Source organism: Topomyia yanbarensis, chromosome 2 (assembly GCF_030247195.1).
Source record: "Topomyia yanbarensis strain Yona2022 chromosome 2, ASM3024719v1, whole genome shotgun sequence".
NCBI classification, from domain to species: Eukaryota; Metazoa; Arthropoda; class Insecta; order Diptera; family Culicidae; genus Topomyia; species Topomyia yanbarensis.
Window position 1 is genome coordinate 137,659,933 of NC_080671.1, and position 24,047 is coordinate 137,683,979.

The 24,047-nt window shown below is 37.4% G+C and overlaps 1 protein-coding gene across 4 annotated transcripts in view; it reads right to left on the bottom strand.

Annotated features, from left to right (window-relative positions):
- Nucleotides 1–20,098, bottom strand: part of LOC131681503 (prohormone-3) — a 100,193-nt gene extending 80,095 nt beyond the window's left edge. Inside the window, exons 1-2 of one of the 4 annotated variants that reach the window (XM_058962316.1) lie at nucleotides 19,928–20,098; nucleotides 19,534–19,725 (exon numbers count right to left, since the gene is read on the bottom strand). The gene's annotated coding sequence lies outside the window, so the exon portion shown is untranslated. Of the gene's footprint in view, nucleotides 1–16,601; nucleotides 16,772–19,533 lie in introns of those variants that run through there. The other 3 variants (XM_058962317.1, XM_058962318.1, XM_058962315.1) reach the window with 3 other exon arrangements.
- Nucleotides 20,099–24,047: the final 3,949 nt, after the last annotated feature.

Consider the following 24,047-nt stretch of genomic DNA (forward strand, 5'->3'; position numbering starts at 1 on the left):
TTATCATTTTCTCGTGCATATATCTCTACTATTCTTCAATCAATTCTCATAAAATGTACCTTGTTAAACGTGAAAAATCCTTAAGAACACAATAAAAATAGATTCGTTATCGGTAAAATTCAGAAACATCAAATTATCTTATATATAGTCTCGATTTCACATTTTTATCATAAAATTGCACATATTAACTCCATTTAACAACAAAATTATTATTAAATTTACTACTTTTAGTGTGAAATACGCTTGAGGATCGCATGAGAGAAGTTTCCATCCTGGAAAAATAGGGGAAGTTGAGGTATTAGGACATTTAACGAAAAAAATGTGATTTGTAGAGTTAATGTCCAAAATTTTGATGTTTCTGAATTTTACCACTAACGAATTCATTTTCGTTGTATTCATAAGAATTCAACAAGATGCATTTCATGAAAATTGATTGAAGAATAATAGAGATATATGCACGGGAAAATTATAAAATTTAATATTAAAGACAAAAGGTCCTATAACCCCAACTTCCCATATTCGGACAAGGATCAAAAAGGTTTCGTTCGATTTCTGAGATTTGCTCACATTAGAAAAACTCCAAAATATGTATGATTTGCATCACAAAGCAGAAAAATTATGAAAAATAGGGGATTTTTGGGTCAAAATGGCCCAGTACCCCACTTTCCCATATTTTTCTAGAAAGAGGAATATCTCCCTTCAAAGACTTAGGTCATTTCCTTTAAAAAGAGGTATAAATTGTAATTTTCTGATAGCTACTTCAAAAATTATAGCATTTAGTATATTTTTCCTCTTTATTTTCCCATAGTACCAATTTCAAAAATTTCAAGTGAAGTAGGCGGGGGTCTAAAATTGTCCAAATGATCTGAAATTTGGCATCTAAGCTTACTTTGACATTTGTCACAATATGGAAGGGGGGCCTTTGAGAATTAAAAAAAAGTTTTTTTGCAATGCCCTAGTGATGATGCTCAAGCTAAAAACTCATGGGAAATTGCATTAACACAAAATAAACACCAATAATTATTTACAAGTAGATTTTGTTAGTCCTGAAAAGAACTTTTTTGGCAACATTGGGGACGAGTCAACTTGCTGGAGGTGGTCTTCGGCCTTCTTTGGCTTAGGGGTCTTCGGCTTGATCGCTGTAGCCTTTGATGGTTTGGTGGCGCTTAGTATAGAATTAAGTTGGAGTTGAGATAAATTTGATTTTTTGTCCATGGCTCTCCATAGCGCAACGTTTTGGAGGAATAACCATTCATCTTCAGGAAAAAGCATTTACATAAATTAGTTATAGTTTTCCCATAATACTAACATTTTGCAAACTTTGTCAGGACTACAAATAATTTCTTATACAAGTATAATGAGTGGCTCAGCTCTACACTAAAATGAATACTATTTTCAAATAAATAGACTAAGAAACTTAGAACAAGAAATTGTCTGTGTGGCACTTAACGCCAAAGGCGAATGAACAGATAAAAAATATAGGAAAACAGCAGAGTTTTGTCTTCCTAAACCTACACAATCACATCGCAAACGTCAAATTAGCTTGGAAATTAACAATTGTTTCTGATTAGTTGAAAATCTTACGACACAACTTAAAAATGGATACAGAAATATGACAAATCAAAGTTGCCTTGGCCACACCCCTACATGTCAATATTAGTTAGCAGGAAGACAACATTGAACTAATGCTGATTAAGCTAATTAAGGGGGTCTTCTACTCTCACGGTTTCAAAAAATCGTTTTTTTTTGTTTTTTTAATTTCAATCTATGAGTACGATTTGGTGAAAATCATATTCCTTGGAATGTTTCTGGGAACCGAAAGGTACCCATCTCCGGTTGTTTCTCAGATACTAAGCGCGGCGCACCACGATTGCGCTTGTGTATGGAAAAATCATTGTTCAAAGAATTTACCGGTCCATTCATGACGGTTTATGTATACGTTTATGCGTCTTGTTGTCTTGGGGACAAGATAATTGTACGGAAGAAAGAATGCGTCGGACATGTTGAGAAGCATATGGGAACGAGATTACGAAAACTAAAGAAATAAAACCAAGGTATCGGTGGAAAAGGAAACGTAAATATGGAAATTTTCACAAATCGTTACATAAGTTTCACCAATTATAAAGTAAAAGAAATCCCTCTCATCTAAACACAGCCAACGTGACTATGATTATAAAAAATATATGTTTTGTGATTACAGATTACCCAATTTTACACAACTTTACTTAAGCGGGATCCATGCAGTTTCAACATCAATGTCATTAATAAAGTTTCAAGGTCGCGAGAGATTTTTCTTTTTGTCTTTAAAACTAAAATTGAAAAGTCAAAATATGTAGCTTCAAAAAAAAGGTTTTAAATCCATTGAGTAGATGCTTTACAATTTATTCCCAAAAAAGTGCTCAATTTTTGGCGTAGCGAGTAGAAGACCCCCTTAAGTATGATATTTTTTTGTTCCAAGTGTTTCAGCGTCGCTCTTCAAATTCGGGCTGTTGAGTCATTGCGTATAGGTGGGAAGTGTATATTGAACATAACCTGCTATGGAGTCATAGTTTGGAGAAATGAGAAAGGCACAAAAGAAAATAGTAGGGGTTAGGTCTGACAAGAAAGGTCTATTAAAACAGATTTCTTGTAAGAAATCTGAAACGTAAAATTAAAAATTAGTATTGCTTTGTAATACCATTACCTTTCTACACTTCTGAGAATATACACTTAGTTTCTATTGTCTATGTTGTCTAATAGTTTTCACTATGAACCTTTCAAAATTTCATTCAGTTTTCTGGTGACTATTTCAAGTCATCAATAATAATTGCAGTCAATTTTTAAGCCTCTCTCGAAACAATATCCTGTCCACTGGTTTGTGCTGGCATTCTACATTTAGAAGTTGAATCCTTTGACCAATCCCACGAGTCATTTAACAAATAGCAACGATGGAGAACTAGTAGATGAAACGTTTGTTCAAAACCGTTTCATCTAGTAATTCAACAGATGCTACATATGTATGGGGAAAACTTTTTCGAACTATATCCAACAAACATCCTTCGTACGTCATTTATTTTAGAGGAAATGTGTTTCATGGTAAATGCATCCAAATATTCTATCGCTAGTAGGGTGATGAGCCTATTTTGGCACCATTAGGGAGAGGGTCGCACTATTTTTTGTACAACTTTAAAAGAAGCCATATTATCTATAACCTTTCTCAGCATAAAGTATCAGTGTACTGTTTCTTAAACATCTATATAATGCTTATTTAGCAGAATTGCCTCAATTTTCAGCATAAATGAAAATAAATGTTCCATTCTGTGCATCTATTCCCACCTCAACGATCCAATTATCGCCTCATGGGTGTGCCAATTTCCACCTCATCGAAAAACAATTTAGTTGAAACGCAATGCCTCATATTCCATTTGCGTCGATTCTAACTAGCTATCCAGATCATGGACGCCAACGTGTGATTTGTAAAACGAATCATTCTGCTTTTTTCAGCCGATCAAAACAAACGTAAACATCACGCACATCAATGAAACTCATCAGCTGTTAGTAGAAGAGCGCCCAGAATTGCGCACGCAGAAAAAACCATTCGAAGGTTAGCAACTGGAATAACAAGTTTCACATCACACATTGCTGTCTCACGATCCGAATTGTATGTGCAGATGAAAATAAAATATCTGCAATCAACAATTAGTTGAATAACTTGAAGTAATTGATTACTTATACCTGAAATTGCATTACATTATATTTATAAGTTCATGTTTTGGTTTGGCCGCACTGGTGATTCTTTTCTGTATGATGGATACAAAAAGTTGGTTTTGATTGTGGTAGTGTATCAGCAAAACATGCCAATAATAGGAACCCCCGTATTTAGTTTTATCCTATTATAACACTAGGCCTATTCTAGTGTTTGACGAGTGATTTTAAAGTGAAATTATCGTAAAAAGATTCTCCAGCTAAAATAAAGGTATGTATCAGTGCAATGTTTAGTATATTTGTGCTGGAATAACGAGATATGAGGTGGTAAATGCTGGCTCGTAAGTGTTTATTTTGCTAAGCGCCGTTGCATCCAGTTGCGGTTCACTACGTGAGTGAGGCGGATTAGTAGATATTTCTATAAGGTGAGTTTGTTTTAATTAAAAGTTGGATTTAGAGGATAGTTCTAAATACATATGTGCACAACAAATAAAGAACATAACTTGAGCTTATTTTTTCTCACCTGCTTTAGCCAAATCGATAGTGTCATTATCTCATATGCTTGGTTCGAAACCAAGGGGTACGAAATAGGGTAACAATAGGCTCTACTGCCATAATAGGCACATCACCCTACCTGCTCTGTGGTAGTTTTCCTACATAGGCAAAAGCAGCCTCGGTTCTTTACGTCTTTAATATACTCATGGTAAACGTTTTTTAATGGGCCTCTTGTCTGAATGCTTTTGCCTTTGTGAACCTTTGTCGTAATCAAACACGAGTTCGTGTTTGGACAGGTACTTTTCAGCTATTTTAAAAGCACTTTGCAAACACCAGCAAACCAACTTTTGACAGGCGAGCGTGTCGATTGGAGAAGTTGTTCAACCTACTCGGGGGTTTGCGCCTCAAAGCGTATCCTTTGAGTAGACTGTAGCGATCCTGTTGGAAAATTTTGAATTACAGCATCTAGATCTCAAGTGAGAGGAAGTGCTCTGGAAACGTTATGTTTGAATTTGATTTACATACATATTCGAATTGGGACATAGATGAAATGGTTGGATGGAGCTCTTGCATATTTTCAATGTTTTCCCTTGCGAGAACAAAATATAGATGCAATTTCAATGGTGCTTATTGTTCCATATGGGAATAGACAAACACGACTTGTTGCTTTTCATTTGATGGTTTTTGTTAATAGGAATTTATATATTCAGGCACAATTTGCATTCCATTTCATAGAATGGTTGTTTGTTGTCTTTTTAGTCAGGATTGATCAACATTTCATCGGTGAATTTTGAATGACGCAGGATTATACTCATTTGTTTGAAGAGCAAAATGGCAACAGTTTCTACTGCAGCAATTCGAGAAATTAAATTTAATTCTTGTCTTTAAAATGAATTTGTTAATTTATTTGCCTATTCATTTGGAGCAGGAATATAAGCTTGATTCACTCACTCGTGGATCAGTAAGTAATTGTCTCATTTTATTCGTCTCATCAGTATCTGGTACGACTTGGCACCAAAAACCAAAAGTATAATACAAATATGTCGTCTGTTAGTAAGTCGAATTCCAGGGTGATTGTATAACCTTTCTTTAGAATAAAGGCAAAAAGTAACCACATCTTTGAAGCACCAGGAAATTGATTTCAGACATTTTTGAGATTATACACAATCTCGATGTTTCATGCATTTTTAAGGAGTTCGGCCTCAGAAACCCTTTTTTAATTTTTTTGAATTCAGTTTTATATATCAGAGAGATTCAGCGTCTTTGATGAAAATAAAATATGTTCATTTTCTTCGGTGAGAAGGGAGACAATCAGCTAAATTTCATCGGAAAAAATATGTTCACGCTATTTGTGGAGACGGAGAATTTTGCGGCTCCTCTTATCGCTGAAAAGTTGGACAACGGAGAAGCCTCTTATATATGGATCGGGGGTAGAACAGCTCAGAACCGCATATTGAGCCGTACCCTGTGACCTTGTTATCAAGACGGTCATAGTTCATCAGACAACGATTGTACCATCAGAAAACCCGGTACGGCACCACCAGGATATTATTGAAATTCATGTGTCGAACCAACATATCGACTCAAGTTTCGATCCTTTTTAGGGGGATTAACAATAAAACGTTTTAAACTACACGGATATAAAGTTCGGAAGGTACTGACACACAGCGACAAACAGAACAGAGTGGCCAAAACTTACCCACGGAGAAGTGGTAGCCACCAAGAAAAAAACGAAAACGCTATAAGTGTGTAAGTACTCTGGGGTCATTATCCGAATTACAGCTAATTGACTTTAAAACGTGTCAGGATCGATTGGCAGCGACAGATTCTATTTTTGTCGCCAACCCTATTATTGAGTTCCAGCAAGGTTCGTAAACAGTACGGTATACGAGAAAGTATGTCATTCGCGACTTGGCAGTCCTCGGAACGATTCTGAACCTGAAATCCGCTGTTGGATGATATTAGGTAATTTTACGACGCGAGCATTAACCGGCCCATGTCTCAAAGAGCTGATGGCGATAAGGGTACCGCGTTTGCAGTCCTTTGCTTATTTTTTCTCTCCACTAAAAAGAAAAAATATGTAAATTGCCTAATACACCCTCGTAAGTAGAATGTAAGAAAGCAAACTTGTGAATTTTTCTTTTTTGTTACTTTGTCACATTTTATTTTTCCTTTTATCGACGTTCAAATAGATTGCTGAACAGAGAAAAGTAATGAAAAATTTACAGCCGCAATTCTGAAGTGAGCGCAAGGAATTGAAATATACAGATCAGAAATGTAGACTTGGCAGGGTCATAAGAAACAGACTTAAAATCTTAAGGACTAATCTTTTACCTTCTGCTGACAGGAGTCAAGCTTAGGCACACTTACCCCGAATCGCTCGTGTACAAACATGTCTCACGGCAAATGAAGACTACCTACTCAGAATATCAAATAACAAAATTATAACAGAATGCAATTCTCACATTAAGCTCGTTAGTAGTTAAAATAATAGAAAATTATATTACGTATCAATACGAGATTTAATTTTGATAGATTTCCTTTATGACATTCCTATCGGGTTGTCTCTCGTTACCATGAGAATATGCAAAAGAGAAGCCATGTATGAATGGTAGCATCACCACTAGGAGTCTAGCTTGTCCTTTAAGGGTTTGCGTACCCTCTCACGAGAAAAATTTGAAGAATGCACAGTGGTCCAGGAAGCGAAATTAGCGGGAAACAATTGTTAACGCATTCATCTTTAGGTTTAGAGATTTGGTGTCTTAGAAACATTTATTGTGCGTGACAAACTGCATCTTTTGGCTGAAACGGTTTTAGGGTGGCCCTTAAAATGTCAAAGTTGTAGACATTATTTCAAATTATAGTTCAGAGAGAATGATACTTTCTTCTGCAATATTCTAGAACAATCAATTTTGAGCAACTTTGTTGAAGATACTAAATTTATATCTCAAACCGTTTTCATTTTATAGTGAATTCCATATCATAACTTAGGGTGTCTCTCAAAAAGCAGTTTTCTCCGTACAGTTTTTAATATGATTTTTCTCACAAAAGTACCCTTCAGTGTACTTTTGGAGCATGATTAGAGGCAACTTTTGCTGAAGAAAGAAAAATTTTATCTTGTCTGGTTCAAAAGTTATACTTTATTTTCATTTTAAAATACGCTCTTTTCAAATGTCGATATCTCAAAAGGGGGCAAACGAAAATTGATAAATTTGATTGCATTTGAAAGGCTGTACTTTTGCCTACAATATATTGAAAAATTGGAGAACGCTTTTTTGTCTTTCTCAAATAAATCAAATTTAAGTAACAGCATTTTTGCGTATAATCCTACAGCGCTCATATTAAAAAAATATTTGTTTCACGCGGATTCTGTGAATTCTTGTCAAGACTTTTCAAGGATCACATACACTTGCAGGCTTTTCATATTGCAAATAGGGTGATGACCCTATTTTGGGCTCACTCGTTAGGGTGGCGCACTCTATCATTAATTGCTCGACCTATGTACAATCGTTGAAATGCATATAAATTATGATCAATACGTTAGGGTCAATATATTTGCTTTATTCCTGAAAACCAGTATATTAAATAACTTGTATACGAGTGCAATAGAAACTAGAATCGCTTTCCTCTTACTTCCACCCTACCATACCACCAACAAACATAATGGAGCTATCGAAAATGCAAATATACACTGAAGTCTTTTTAGGCGGTTTTTTATGCGCGCATCCCGTACATAAAGAAGCCTAAGTGTACAGTATGTAAAATAATTAAAGACACCCTCGTTCTTTTCTATTTAATTCCATTACCACTACTACTAGTATTACTGATACTGCTACCTGCTGAAACCGTTCCTGCAAATGAACGAAATCGATTGTAAATATGTGTAGATTTTGGGAAATCTTGGCAATAATTCAAAGCATATTATAGGTCAAGTCATTGGTGATTGGTGGTCTTTACCCTATCTGCATTAGGAAAAGCCTGCAAATGTATGTGATCCTTGAAAAGTCTTTGTAAGAATTCACAGAATCAGCGCAAAACTAATATTTTTTAATAAGAGCGCTGTAGGATTATACGCAAAAATGCTTTTACTTAAATTTGATTTATTTGAGAAGGACAAAAAAGCGTTCTCCAATTTTTCAATATATTGTAGGCAAAAGTACAGCCTTTCAAATGCAATCAAAATTATCAATTTTCGTTTGCCCCCTTTTGAGATATCGACATTTGAAAAGAGCGTATTTTAAAATGAAAATTAAGTATAACTTTTGAACCAGACAAGATAAAATTTTTCTTTCTTCAGCAAAAGTTGCCTCTAATCATGCTCCAAAAGTACACTGAAGGGTACTTTTGTGAGAAAAATCATATTAAAAAACTGTACGGAGAAAACTGCTTTTTTGAGAGACACCCTAAGTTATGATATGGAATTCACTATAAAATGAAAACGGTTTGAGATACAAATTTAGTATCTTCAACAAAGTTGCTCAAAATTTATTGTTCTAGAATATTGCAGAAGCAAGTATCATTCTCTCTGAACTATAATTTGAAATAATGTCTACAACTTTGACATTTTAAGGGCCACCCTAAAACCGTTTCAGCCAAAAGATGCAGTTTGTCACGTACAATAAATGTTTCTAAGACACCAAATCTCTAAACCTAAAGATGAATGCGTTAACAATTGTTTCCCGCTAATTTCGCTTCCTGGACCACTGTGGAATGGTTGAATTTATGTAAAGGTATGAAGCAATGATTTCATTATATCAAAGTTGTAGAATTTTGATAGTACATTTTACATCATGTATTGATAGTTGGCGGAGTTATGACTTTATCCCCGAAATATTTTTTTATTTATGAGGAGTTCACGATGGAAGCCCAACAGACCAACTAAAATTTCATTAGAATAGAAGAGTTTCTCGTATCTTAACGATTAGTTGAATAAATAGGAACTTTTTTCTGCATACTGCAATGTTTTTCCCAAAAAATCGATGCTTAGAGTTTTAAAAATTGTGCCAAAAAATTCTTATCTATTAAACAAAAATTTATGCGTCAAAAGGAATCGTTAAGGTACGAAAAAAAATTATTACGAACAATTGGAAAAAATAATAAAGAAAATCGGTTTCGGGAATCGTGATCACGCCATTTTTGCAAAAACGACATTTCGAGATAAACTAGTTTAAAATTTAAAGTTACTATTGCTCTTGATAGATCGCGCTTCGAAGCGCTGTACCTTTCGATCTATTTCTCGGATTTCTTTGAAAATTGCGTGCGGGGCTACTTTGCACACTTTAGTTTTTCAATATTTTCTAACAGACACACTTTTATTAGTTTTATTATACTTTCGACATTTGTAGAGCCATATCTAGGTTTGGAGAGGCTCTAACGCGGAAATTATCACTAACCACTGGGACTTTGAGTGAAACTAGACAGAAATTGAAATCAAAGGGATTGCTCGACATTTTAGAGCACTTTAAGGGGGACGTCTGGTGTAAAGTGCTCAAAACGAAAGTTATTTTGTTTTACGATTTTGAAGGCAAGGCAAGAGGCAATAATAGATCTTTTGTGTAATGTTAGAATTGGATGTGTGGCTCTGTTTGACTGAATTTTTTTTTCGTGCACTATGAATGTATAAACATTAATTGTGCACGAAAAAAAAATCGGTCACGCAGAGACACACATACGAGCGTTCCCAGAGTAGACGTCCAATCATTTCTAAGTCGAGGAGCGCCGCGGCGAACGCGATAACTATCGATAAAATTATCTGATATGGGAAATTTAATATTTTTTGTAAAGCTTAGACTTGTAGTTAGTCGTTGAGCCACAAAAAATAGAAAAAGTTCGATTTTCGGAAAATGGCTTCATGAAAACCGAAAAATCTCATATTTTACTGTAAAATCCACTCATTTTTATTCAAAATAATAGGGAGAAAATTTTTTTATTCAGTTTTCTGTAGTTCATCGACAGGCTACAAATATTAATAAAAAAATCAAGTCAATTAGTTGATTATCTTTTGAGTTATCGTGTTCGCCAATTTGTGTGTGTAGGTGTCAAAACTACATAATATTGCCGAAGACTGCATGTAAAAATACTCATTCGTTTAAAAGTTATTGAAGACATGTGCCGACAATTTTTTTTTGCTGATTTTTGTATGAAAAAGGTAAAAAAACAAGATAAACTTACCCTATTCATAGGGTTCTGGAGTGCCACGCACCAAACCTTCTTATCTTTATTGTGCATAGTTTAGACAGTGAAAAAAGTGCCTGTTCGTGCATTTTGGTTTGCACCTTTGGGACCGTACACTAATTACGTAAGGCATTTTTAGAACATTCCAACCTCCCCCTCCCCCCAGATAAGAATTCGTAAGATTTTGATGAACTCCCCCTCCCCCCTACATAAGATCTTATCATGATTTTCGTAATTAAAAAATCATATTGTTAATTCATTAAATAAGATAGCGAAAACTATACTTATAGAATTATTTCAAGAAAATTCATGACGAAATTTAACTGCATTCATCTGTAGTAATTTTATTTGCATCCTAGTAGAACACCTATTTGGTGATATTTAGAAAAGCCAGTCTGGTCCATATAATCTGGTTCGCTATATTCCACTTCCTTTGAATCTATTTTCTTGTGATGCAGAACTCAAAAGAATTTATAACCTGTTCTGGCATTAATTTATTCTGAGCTCCAACTGTGACGATTATCGTACGCATAGCTCCGACATCTTCGAATTTTCTTGAAGTAAAATACACACTCTGGAAATATTCGGCCTACAAGATCTGTCACAATCGCATGACAGAACATTTTCCGAATACCTTGCGTTTTGAACATGTATGAATAGAAGAATATTGGAAAGTATGAATAGAAGAATATTGGACCATCAACACGAAGAGTTTCAGTACTTCTTAAATTGTAAGGCATACTGTGACCCCAGTTCCCGAACAGAACAATGTGCCACCAAGCGTCAAGAAATTGATGTAACTGCTCTAACACCATCGACAATTAAGACGCTCCTCATGATGGTAACAATAAACAAAATTACATAATTAATTTAACAATCATATCCTGCTGTTGCAAAACACTTCAATTCCAGGTCCACCCTTCCTTGGCCATGATGTATAATATGTGCTAATTTTGTTTGATATAGAAAATGTTCATGGCACAAATAATAAATAATTCTTGTGTAAGGAATATTTTTCTTATTGATTTCATTTTCATATTTTTTATGATATTACGTAAGAAAGAACAATCCCTCCCTCCCCCTCAGATAAGAATTTGTAAGATATTTTGAAACTCCCCCTCCCCCCATATGCCCTTACGTATTTAGTGTATGGCCCCTTTCTTTCTTATACATGGTTGAAGTTGGTGTAAAAAATATAAAAGTCTTCAATAACTTTTAAACGAATGAGTATTTTTACATGCAGTCTTCGGCAATATTATGTAGTTTTGATACCTACACATGTCTAGAACATAGTTTGCACGAAAAGTCACAATGAAAAAAGTTATATTAAAAAAACTAGATTAAAGGGGGTTTCCATAGAAAACGCCTTATAAATCGATAACCTTCAGTCATACAAGCTCAAGTTCTTCAACAAAATTCTTCACTATGCGCATTTCTAAAACTTTGTCGAAGACACCAACTTTCTACCTCGTCAGGATAAAAGGTTAATTTTTTTAGTTCGATCATAGTAAGCCATTCCTAATTTCAATTGTTATCAGATTGTGGGGAACATTCATACGAACAATTCCTCCAAAGACACCCTATGAATATATTCGATGGTTTGGCCTCTAGTGAATTAAGTTCACGTTTTTTGGCGTTTCCGACCACTGTGCAGCGGCTGCTCATTCAGTGGGCCATAAACGCGACTTCCGGAGGGTTAAAGGGTGTCCCACGTCAAATTGCATCACGGAAAAATGCTGTAGAAAATGACCCATTGGGTATTTTCTCTTGAAAATTGGGGTAGAAGTAGTTTAGAGGGTGTTGTTTACATTGTATTTTTATCGCCATCAATTTATCGAAAATTGTTGCCGATAGATTGAAATCTGCGTGTGTTAAAGAAAATACGCGCGTGGAATGTATGGCTGTTTAAAACAAAAGAAGTTCAGCGTGGCCACCGAGAGTTCGGGAGACCTTTCTAGAGGTTCAATACTAACAATTAAGCGGATAAAAATAGTCGATTATTTTTGCCCTCTACACCAGACGCCCTCCTTAATAGCTTTTTGTTACCTGTCGAGCGAAAAAGAGATAAGTATATACTCTTTCATTCCTTCTTTAACCTTCCGGCAGTCGCGCTGGTGCGCTGAGTGCACGCTGCTCTGAAAAGCTAGCAAAACTATGTTGGCGCACCAGCGGCTACTCGTTCATTGGACCATTTGCGCGACTTCCGAAGGGTTAAGTCATCATAGATTTTAGCACTGGTTGATCAGAAAATTATCAAAATTATCTCACAATCACCGTAGAGGGTTATGTTTTTGCCAAGCCACTCTGCACCACTCATCCATGGGGTTTAAATAAAGCTGTAATTTTTTCACGCTTGATGATGGTTTTGTCTGTTTAATCAGGTGTAGTATTTCACTTCCCTGGCTTAGTACCAAGAATACAAAAGCACCAGCTACTCTCGCTGTGGAAAATAAGTCGAACGAACATTGCTCTCCTCCACAAGTAACAGGAAAAGGAAGGTAAAGGAAGCAGGACAGCGGCATCACACGGGAAACATTATGAGGTCCCAAAAAAGAGGCAAAACTCACCTCCCTAGCCATCAGTTAAGGGTCACTGCAGGAATAGACACAATACCGGAGAAATGCGTTTGATATTGACCTAGTCAGTTGGATAAGAACAAATTTGTCATATCTTGGTGCAGCTGCAGATAAGCACCACCAACAGCAGTGGCGGATCCAGGGGGACCACCAAAACTGATTTGTACAATGTTCATTCCAAAATCAAAATTTCGGACCCTTCCTGAATTTTTTTGCTGGATCCGCTCTTGACCAACAGTTAAGTGATGTGGTAAAATTGAAGCAAAATAGCTTTATACACCATTTTGAGCGACTTAATGGGATGCAAAATTTCAATGATAGCATATAGCGAAATATTACTTTCCTTAATTTGTAGTACATTTGATTTGTTTTTCTTTTTCATTGTTTTGCGAACGAAATCAGTATTATTTGGTGAACTCATCTTCACTACCTTGGAGCGAAGGGTTAGTCGGGCAAAATAAATCTGAACCGGATTAATAGTAAAATGAAACCTTTCAAATATTTTGCAACGAATCAATTAATTTAAAAAAGTTGGAATTCTGCTTCTTCCCACAAAACCCAGAGAAATTGATGTCAAACCCGGAGGGGTGGCAACCCTAGCCATATCTTTTAACCATGTTGCATTATCCTTTTGTCCTTTTTTCTTAACCATGTTTATCAAAACAAACAAAACACTTCAGGGGTCGATAAAAGTGATTGGAGGCTCGTGAAATAAGACTGCTCGACAAAGCAGAACATCTTGAGTGTACTGAGACTACATATTGTTTTACAGAAAGAAGAAGAAAAATGATGAAAAATGGCATTTCCCCTCGTTTCTAATACGTCTATGTACTGTGCGTCTATGAGCATTTGAAGATTTTTGTGTCTTCAAAAAAGTTTTTTCATATCATTATCAACAGCTTTACCGAAGCTACTAAGCCTCTAAATAATGTTTTAAGTTTATTTTCCATAATTATTTTCAGGAGAATAAGTCACCAATTTTTTTTTTTCAAAAGATACTGGTTATTATACTGTCTAATTTCTTCGAAGACATTGAACTTCCAAAGTTGGCGGTTGGGAAATAATGTGATCTAGGCCGTGACAAAACTGGTTTCGAACCTTTATTCCAGAAATCTTGACTCGAAAAATGCATAACTTGAGCACATGGCATTGTGTACTAATTACCCCATCAATTTAGCACTCAAATGTACGTCAGAAATAGCCTCTTAGCTCACTTTTTATTATCGAGTATAATATGTAGTCTTTTTTGCGAGCATCGTTATAAATTTTAAATTCAAATGAATCCCTCATTTAAAAAAGGCGATACATGGGTGATATTTTATTATAAGAAAAAACCTCTGAAATCAATATAAATTAATGATATTTCAATAAAAGTAAAAAAAATTGGTTAATTTTTATTTTATATCGAATTAAAGAAGTGTGCAAAGTAGCTCCCAGCTGGTCCATATATAATATTTTCAAATGCCATATGAACAACTTTTCTATTTGTGAACCTATTCTGCTCATATTTGGCATAAACAATACATACACGATGACGATAAATCTGTGCTGATATGATAAAAATCCGTCCATTATTAAATGAGTTATAATTCGTTAAAATATAAAAATTAATAAGAAGTGCTCAAAGAAGCCCCGCACGATTTTTTGAAAAATAAAAAGTTATGTAACCTCAATGACTTTCAGAGTTTTTGAAGATGAATATTTTTATCAAACACTTTTAAACTCTAATTTCTATTATTTAAAAAATTTCAAAAATAGATTCTTCGAAATCAATTTTCAAAAATTTTATAAAATATCGTACTTCGTACCTTATATGTAGTTGTAGCAGAATTGTTTTTTGTTTTGTGGTATTGAAATTCCAACAAAAAAAAACAATTTTTAAGAAAAAACGCTAATAGTTAGATATGTGTTGGCTTGAAACAAATCATCCACCCAAATCAATCTTGAAGTTGACTGAAATTAGTCCAGTTTCAAATAAATTCCGCAAAAGTTATTCGCACAGTGACTCACAGAGCGTGTAGACGTTTTTTTTCGGCAAGTGCATTGTAGAGCAGTAAAGCAAAGCTAGCTAATCCGCTTTCAAGGTTATACTGAGGTTTTAGATTTTTTTCTTCTTTTGTGTGTACGCGTTAACAGTTATACGACCACCAAAGCAGTAGTAGATAAGTACCGCTATTATATTACGTTCCCTTCTTTCATGTGCACTGGGCAATAGGCCTGTGCAAAAATTTCCCTGACAAAGATTCACCTCAAGGTGAGATGGATGTCGAAATGAAATCGACTCCCCGGCTCAAGGTATACCCATTAGACCGGCAACAATTTTGACTTGTTTTCGGAACACTGTTAAATCAAATGGTAATTGGCTTCACATAGCATTTATCAAATATGAGCTTTTTACGAAAACTCTAGTTCACTCACAAGAGTTTTGAAGTTTGTATGTGAAAACGTATGAAAAATAGGCAATAGAAACAATAAATTCAGTAAAAAATGTCAGTGTCATCTTGTGCATCCCAAAATCTGCAGATATAAAACTTAAGGTGTAAGGATCAACATTTTATGTGTTGCCTCTCTTTCTCGCACATGCTTAGAATAGGTTATTTCAAAAAAAATTAGTTGGTTTTCAAAGTTAAATAACTTTATCGGGGAACCTCCAATCAAGGTGCAATCTTCAACAAAGCTGTTCGTTATAAAATAAGTTACGCGACCATACGTTTTGAGGTATGCAGAGTTACTGTGGAATTTTTTACTGGATTTTAAGTTTTTATTTCCGAGTTTCCATATATATTATTATAGAAATTTAAAATTATTTGTGGGTGAACTAGAGCTATCGGAGAAAGCTCATATTTAGCATATGATCTGTGCATCCAATTACTATTTGAGTTAGCAGCGTTCTAAAAAAAATCAAAATTGTTGCCGGTCTAATATCCATGCTCGGCCACCAGGCCCTAGGTTATCTTCTTCCGGGTCAAAGACAAAAAGTGTTTGAATTCACTGAAGATTTCTCGAGTTCCGGCGGAACGGACAGAAATACTGAAAATTTGCATGGATAAGCTTCGGGTGGTGGTAAACAGTTTTTTAATCAGGCAAGTAATATTGCTGACTACAGGCACACATTTACGCATCGATACAGAGTATATGTACCAGCAAATCGGGTGGAAGTATGAGGGGTGGTCTTCATTTCGAGTTTGAATTGCAAGGATCTACTGACACATAGGGTTGGCTGTTTTAAAGACCCCATGCTCCAGCCAGTGAAGATACTGGAATGCAAACGTTTGTATTTAGTATTAGTCGCAGGTACCGGAAAGAGGACATGTGTCAACTCAGATGCTTATCGGGCGTCAATTGTCGGGTCAGCTCTACAGAACTACCTCCTCTTTGACAATGTTCGTCTACCTGTTCCCCCTTTTTTGTACCGCGGGTTGTGAACTGTACTAATTGCAAAAGAACTAGGAAACACAGCCTCCCATTGTAACAATAAGTTTCGTTGTGGGAAATACGGGAGGAATCTGTGGGTTAATTCTGTGGAAGGGATCACCATGCTTTCCTGCAGTGCTATCGGTGTGATATTGCACACTGCTGCACCCAGGTACTTTAGGTAAACTAATGATAAACAAGTCTGACGCATTTCTACCCTGAATTCTTGTGCAGCTAAATATGAATAATACAAGTTACCTTTTTCTCTGATGAAAATAGATTGGTAAATTGAGCAGCTCAGTTGCCAAACAGTACTGTGTCGTTAGGTCTAGTCTTCGATATTTCTCACAATGATATGTATTTTTCACCAAAACAGCACTTTAAATCTTTATAGGCCTTCTTCACAACCCCTCACAATTCATGCACTGTCACAAGTTTCGTTGTGGGAAATACGGTGAGAATCTGTGGGTGAATTCTGTGGAAGGGATGTTGAAAAGTGTCTCTACTGTACGGGAAACCTACATGATCTTCCGACATGTTCCGCATACAAACAGCACGAGGGGAACTTAAGCATTCTCTCTAGGGATGATCTAAGCGATCTTTGTCATAAACGTTAAAGATAGCTACGCCACCGGTCTCTACAAACATCTATACTAACTTGTCTACTAAAGAGGCGACGCCAGAGCGCCTTGTACTTGTCCCTCTGCTCGGCATCGCTGCGGTTCCTCTGCTCGACATCGGTGTGGAAGGTAATCCCTGATCCCCACGGTAGCGACCAACTGCCAATCGTAATTACTATTGCCAACTTTTTAGGGTTACCATATACAATCATGACCTCACAAGAAATATTGATTGGAATAGCTCTGCTTCCGCGATATCCTGCAAAATAGAGTCTACAAAAGCGCTTCCTCCCGAGGAAGAGTACAAGCTTGATTCTCGACACTATGATTTAAGCTCAGACAAAATGCGTACCAGACGCGAACTCTCGCGGAAGGCCTTCCAATCTATGGTGGGACAAAGAATGCTCAGAGAATGCCGTCGCGTATAAAACCTTCCGGGACGACGAGTTACCCGATAGTTATTGACAGTACGCGACGTTAGACACGCTAATGAAGAGGTTGATGAAAGCCAAGAAACGGAGTTACTGGCGCCAGCTCATCGACGGACTAACGAGGGGACTAACGGAGAAGGGATCTTGGGCATAGCCGAGCCGAAACAATACTAACGAAAACATGGAATATTCAAAATGTTGGATATTCGATTTTGCCAAGATTCCTCCCTGAAACAGAAGATCTACCGCGCTGCGTCCCTTTACGATAGCGCGAAGGAAACACCTTTTTCGATGGTGGAGTTCTCACTTGCTGTGTTATCATGCCCCAGGGCCAAACAGAATCAAATTCAACTTGTTGAAAAATCTGCCTGACTCTGACAAGAGATGCTTGTTTAATAATTTTCTTGAGGGTAACATTGTCTCTCCTGACTGGAGGCAAGTGAAGGTCATCGCCATCCATAAACCAGGAAAACCAGCATCCGTCAAAAACTCGTATCGACCGATTGCAATACTATCCTGTATTCGGAGTTCCACATGTGACCGCATAAGGGGCGCTAACAGTAACTTTTCATAAACAAGAGATAGAATATCGAGATGTTCGGAAGAATCACTGAAAAAATGCCGGTTATACAACTTTGTAGAAGATACCTAATTTATATCTCTCTCCGTTGATAAGTTAGTGTTGGCGCCCTTTATGCGGTGGCATGTGGAACTAAAATGTTCTAACTAAAATATGACTCGTATTATTTACTATAATTCTTCTGAACATGCTATTGAGCTAAACCTAACCATTATTTCACAAAAATGTTTTGTTCGTGGGAATCGAGTACTGATACATAAACATGTACTGCTAGGCCTCATGCAAAACTGACTCAGACATCACTTCGTTAAAAGTTTAATAACTTTTTCCAACAAAGGCGGATTTACTGGCAGTCTTCGACAAAGTTGTAGACAATTGAATTATCTTTCTTATTTTCACTTTCAGTGAATTTCTAATTGGTCACGCTTGCCGAAAAACTATTTAACTTGTCTTCCTCATTTATTTAAAATTGGCCGTCATTACTTTTTCTTGTTCCTTAACGATTTCCTTTTCTTGCTTAAACTTTTAGTTTGAGGATAAATTTTTTTAATACAGTTCAATATTATAATGGAATTAAACGGAAGACATTTGTCTTAAGAGGATTAATTTTTAGAGCTTATTGCATCGATTTTTTGGAACAAACTTTCTCGTATACAGAAAATAAAAACAATTTATTCAACTAATCATTAAGGTACGATAAATACTCCTGTACCAATTGCAAATTTTTGAGTGGTAGGATTTTAGTTGATGTGCTGGTCTTTCATTGTGTTAATCCTCTTTAAAAATCGGTTTCGAGGAAAAAGCTATAACTCCGCCAATTATCATTTTTTGTAAACCAATGCTTGTTTTTTATTGAAATATGTACTATCTAAAAACTGTAACTTGTATGTAACACAATCTAAACTTTTAAAATTTAAACTTTTCTCAATTGTTCTCGCAAAAAAGTAAGTTACCCGTCAATGCTCTATCCACTCGCCGCATCATCACAAAAAATAAATTAAAATGGCACAATATGATTTCTTAAGCCTAAGGTTCATTATGCCTAACAAATATAACTGTTTTAACGGCCATTGGTACGGCAATTTACTTTATGACTAGGTAAATCAAGAATTCATGTTGTTGCACGTGTACATGCATCAGGTAATGGCACACATTCGAAGGGGTTTTTACGCCAATAAATTGGAAATTCCCGAAAAATATCTTGCAACAATATAGTTTTCGGCTTCCTGTAACCTAGGAATAACAAATTCTACACATCGCATGACGTAATCTATCAGTCACCCTTTAATGAACTGTCCCGCATCAATTGAAACGCGTGGAAGCGGAAAAATCGAACCGCGTGGGAGGATAATTGATGTATTGATGTGTTTCCGCTCTGCCTGAGCCATCACAACATACCGCCTAGAACCCAACCGCAGTCACCATGCTTTCCTGCAGTGCTATCGGTGTGATATTGCACACTGCTGCACCCAGGTACCTTAGGTAAACTAAGGATAAACAAGTCTGACGCATTTCTACCCTGAATTCTTGTGCAGCTAAATATGAATAATACAAGTTACCTTTTTCTCTGATGAAAATAGATCGGTAAATTGAGCAGCTTAGTTGCCAAACAGTACTGTGTCGTTGGGTCTAGTCTTCGATATTTCTCACAATGATATATAGTTTTCACCAAAACAGCACTTTAAATCTTTATAGGCCTTCTTCACAAGCCCTCACAATTCATGCACTGTCACACGGGGCTAGTATTTTTCCTAGAAAATCAAAATTTTCCCACTGCGGGTTCAGTAACTCACTTTCGCAATCGGAAGGAGACGCAATTCTCGCCTACCGAAAATAGCGACAACTTTTCCGATGCCTGTATCTGCGGTCGCTTGTCACTGGTGCTATATTAGCAACCTCACTCCACGGTATCTCCGGGGGAACACAGAAGCGTATTCCACCGTACGCACTTACTCCGGAGTAAGGACCTATTCGGTTGCAGGCGGCTTTTTTTTTCTTTCCTCGGTAATAAGCCAGCAAGCAAGGTTTCAGTAATCCCAGGTCAGAATCGGCTGAAGGAGCTGTTTCAATTCTGCAAATGTTCTGTGTCTCGGTCGAAAGTATACTGACGGCTGCGGAGTATAGAATCCGTTGAAATACATTCTGGAAAAAGCAGTCGCATCATCAGGTGCTGCCTCAATGAAAAGCTCCTGTTCTCGGGCTTTGCCTTGATTCAGTCGGTATATGGAAGAGCTGGCAGAATGACCATGGAAGGCCTCGTCGCGTATCGTGGAACGCGTGAAGAGAGCTTTCGCCGTTTCCTGTTTGTACACACGATTCGCCCTGCAAAAGCGCATGCTCAGGGCTGCCTGTTCGGGACTGGATTCGTCGGAGTTAACCTTGTGCAGCGGTGGTATGTAGTGACGGTGTGGGAGGGAACATCATAATTGGGCAAGGGATGCCAGAGTTGGTGATAATTGGGACGAGTCAACACGTTAATATTTTCTTGTCATTCCGTTTGAAATTCGTGAGATTGAAGTATTTGTATATTCGTAGTAAAAGTGATGGTTCAGTTCAGAGGAACATCACTTTTACTTTTTTTGGCACTGGCAATAATCGAGCTCTGACCAGAAAGGACTTTTTTTTTATAATTTGGATTATAGAGAAATTAGGCTTGGGATCACCTCCAACACCAATATATAGGGAAGAGAGGGTGGATAACGATGACAGAGAAGAGGCGAATCAAACTTACGATTTATGATCTGTACCTATACTGCCAAGACAGCACGCAGTGGGACATTAGATGGTCCTCGTCGGACCCGTGGGGAATCCTCCAAATTGGGTCAGATCTTCAGGTCGAGAAAAAAGTGAAAAATTTTCAGTCACCACCGGGTTGAAGATATCGGTTCGAATAAGCAATCGATATGAGAGTTCCTAAAATCGATCTTTCAGCGGGAGAACGCACGACAGGACTTCGAGACTCATCGTATGGGTCGACTACATGCCCGAGCAAACGAAAAGCCCATAATACCCCCATGCTCATGGGGTTTGACATGGGTGTTTGAAATGGGTTCAACCCATGAAAACACCTTCACCATGGTCCGGTAGATCCCATATAAAATACCATATGTTGGTGTATTTATGGGTTATTGAGACCATTCTATGGTGTCTTGATGGTTGTGAATTTTGGCACGGACCATGTTTAAGGCCTTTTCAAGGGGCTATGTGGTGTTTGAACCCATGAGTATTTGCTCGGGTGCACCCTGAGGCGATACGCAAACACCGATGCTGAATTCTTTCGAGTTTCATGAAATGTATGTTCGCAGCGGAGTGAAAGCACTAGCATCCGTATCCCATTACCGACAGTATCGTTGTTTGATACAACCTAAGGGGCCATTCATAAATGACGTAGCATTTTGGGGGGTAGGGAGGGTATACCAAATTTGTGACGAAGTGTGACGAGGGGGAGGGTAGGGTCAGAAGTTGTGCGACGTAGCATTAAGTTTAAAACCCATTGTTTAGAGAAAACAATTTAATGATCCTCCATTCCCAAGAGAAATGAATTTAAATTCAAACAAGTTACTTTTGATGCGGTTTTTCATGAGGTAAATTTTACGATTCGTGGAATTACAATAATACGAAAAGATTTTGTATGCGGATTTAACTTGCTGCATGAGTTAGCTAATGTTGCTAACTAGTAGACTTAGTTTGGAAGCTGAATTAAATTTTCACTTCGGATTCAACCAAACAAAATTTAGTAATTTAGATGAACGTATGGTTCTTAGAATCATTAGCAGCTGCACGATTGTGAACTGAGAGAGCTTGTCTTCATGCTCTCCTTGACATAATAAATTTAAAACAAAACTATCAACACTATATCTGTCATGAAATGGGTTTATTTTGCACGCAATTTGCTGTTATAACGAAAATGTTGATAAAAGTCGTCAAACATTTTGAAATGATTTAAAATAATTGAAAAACATATGTAATTTTTTTTCATCACCCGGGCGATGTGCATGGGATGTGGGGGAGGGGGTAGGTAAATGCTACGTTATTTACGAGGGGGAGGTTAGAATTTTGTGACCAAATGCTACGAGGAGGGAGGGAGGGGTCAAAAATCGCCGAAAAAAGCTACGTCATTTGTGTACGGCCCCTAATTAGGTCTGCTGGGTGGGCTCCCCACCATGTTCCGGCTATTGTACGAAGAAAGTTGATCCGTTGTTGGCATTTTTGTTTCAGATACCTAATGTGGCATTCCCAAGTACCTTTCGAGTCGAACCAGACCCCTAGATATTTTACTATGAAGACCTGATCTATAGTTTGACCCATTAATAGAAGCTAAATCGTGATGTTGATAAGTCATCATGCGAAAAATGCATGTGCTTTTCCGACAACAAGTTCAGTAAAAAGTAGTTTCAAGTTGCTGAAAGACCATTCTGGTGCAGCTTCTCTGAAAGAATTTAGATAGAAACTGAATCAAAAGCCCCTCAATAAATGCCATCTGCTCTTTGCTAGCATAGGCCATTTGAATTTCGGTTGAGAGCAACGCAAGACAATCGTTCGTCCCTTTATCTTTGCGGAAGCCGAATTGTGTATCTGACAGAAAGCCATTTGTTTCGACCTAATTATCGATACGGAACAGGATCATTTTCTCGAAAAGTGCCTGGTATCGAGGGAAGGTTAATTCTGTAGAAGGAATAGCACTTTTTGATCCCCAAAAGTACTCCTCGGTAGGGGGTATCTCGATCCAAGCGAATAGTATTAAAATCGTGGAAGTTTGGGTTTATATCGGAAGTTAACCAAGTTTCACATAAAGCCAATGCATCGCATCTCAAACTATTTATTAAAATTTTGAAAGAATCGATTTTCGGGATGATACTTCTGCAATTCCACTGTAGAACAGTGATCAAATCCGTGACCTCGTTCGATGAGTTAGCCATCGAAGGATACAATCGCTGAGAGGAGGGGCCATTCAGCAGTCAACTGCTTTAAAAATGTTCTCACTGTAGGGAGAATGGCTTACATAAGACTTTTAATAGGATCAGTTATATTGAAAGTTTATTATCCAGTTCACTATGTCCGAGAGTTTGATAATTCCAATACTATGATTATTCTCGAACTGAAACAGAGGAACACTTGCGATTTTTGATGTTTTCGAGAAGTCTTCGGAACTCCTTATCTGAGTTTAATCCTCCGAGACCAGGAGCTACTTTTTTCGGCTTGGTTGCAACACTTCCAAGAGATGTCACTTTCGGAGCCCCGTCAAGGAACACCTTCTGGCCTTTACAAGGAACTTTAGGAGAGGAAATGTTCCTCCTCTTCCTATAACTTCTAGGCACCCTAGTAGATGTTCCCTCTTGTGGGTCATCAGTCTCGCCCTCGTCAGGAGGCAAGTGAGCATAGATGTTTGTTGAGGTTGGTGGCGTAGCTTTCCTTAACATTTCTGCGAAAGAACGTTCGGATCGTACCGCAAGGGAACGTTTTAGTTTATCCCCGTGTAGTTTGTACGCGGGGCATGCCGAGATATCATGCAGAATCTCTGCACAGTAAGGACACTTCTCAGCATTCTTACTGCACGAAACATCCACATGATTCTCACCGCATTTTCCACAGCGGGCTTTATTGCTACAATGGTTGGCTATGTGACCCAATTGTTTACACTTTGTGTATTTCATGACCCGCGGTACAAACAAACGCACAGGCAGACGGCCCTTGTGCAAGAGGACGTAATTTGGCAAAGCGTACCAGTACCAGTACCAGCGAAGGTCACCAGATAAGAGTTTGATTGGGGGTACGTTTTTGAACCATCCCCGCAACTACTACTGAGTGCAAACGTTTGCACTCAAGTATTTTCACTGGCTGAAGTAAGCGGTCTCTAAAACGGCCAACCCCGTACTCCAGCAAATCCTCGCATGTCAAACTCTCATCTGTGACAACGCCTTCAGACTGTACTTTTACAGCTGGAATATACACATAATAGACCTTCGTAAAGTGCTCGAAGCAAGCAATATCGTTTGCCTGCTTTGAATTAGCCAACACGACCCAGACCCTGTTTGAGCGGACCTTTCTTATTTCGGTTACAGCCGAGAACCGT